Consider the following 1,056-nt stretch of genomic DNA (forward strand, 5'->3'; position numbering starts at 1 on the left):
AGTGGAGATTTTAGTATAGATAAAAGAGTTGCAATCATGACTGTCCAGTAGTACTACAGCACACTGTAGTGTATATTAGTGCCATTTGTTGTTTTCTTTTTTATTTGATAGAGTTTTTGGACCCGGAAACTTTGATGGGTAACATCAGACTTAAAGGAGAAGTTCACTTCCGGAACAAAAATTTACAGATAATTTACTCACTCACTTGTCATCCAATTGTTCATGTCTTTCTTTTTTCAGTTGTACAGAAATTATGTTTCTTGAGGAAAATATTTCAGGATTCTCTTCATATAGTGGACTTCTATGGTGCCCCGAGTTTGAACTTACAAAATGCTTTTTTAAAACGATCCCAGCTGAGGAAGAAGGGTCTTATCTAGCTAAAAGATTGGTTATTTTCTAAAAACAAATGGACAATTTATATACTTTTTAACCTCAAATGCTCGTCTTGTCTAGCTGTGCATCTACTCTGTGTATTCTGGTTCAAGACAGTTAGGGTAGGTCGAAAAACTCCTTATTTTCTCATTTTCTCCTCCAACTTCAAAATCGTCCCACATTGCTGCAGAAATACCAACCCAGTGTTTACAAAGTGAACGTGCAAAGAAGATCAAAATCCTTTTACAAAAAAACAGCGATGTAGGATGATTTCGAAGTTGGACCGAACCGAAATACACAAGAGTTGACGCAGAGCTAGACAAGAGGAACATTTGAAGTTAAATAATATATAAATTGTCATATTTTTTTTTAGAAAATAATTGATCATTTCGCTAGATAAGACCCTTCTTCCTTGGCTGGGAATGTTTAGAGCCCATTTAAACTGCATTTTGGAAGTTCAAACTCGGGGGCACCATAGAAGTTCACTATATGGAGAGAAATTCTTAAATGTTTTCCTCAAAAACCATAATTTCTTAACAACTTCTTTCAAGAAAGAAAGAAATTAACATCTTGGATGACAAGGGGATGAGTAAATTATCTGTAATTTTTTTTCTGGAAGTGAACTTCTCCTTTAAAAACTGAAATGAGTTCTTCAGTGTTTCACAAAAGCACAACAATTGATTG

Source organism: Garra rufa, chromosome 2, assembly GCF_049309525.1.
Source record: "Garra rufa chromosome 2, GarRuf1.0, whole genome shotgun sequence".
NCBI lineage: Eukaryota > Metazoa > Chordata > Actinopteri > Cypriniformes > Cyprinidae > Garra > Garra rufa.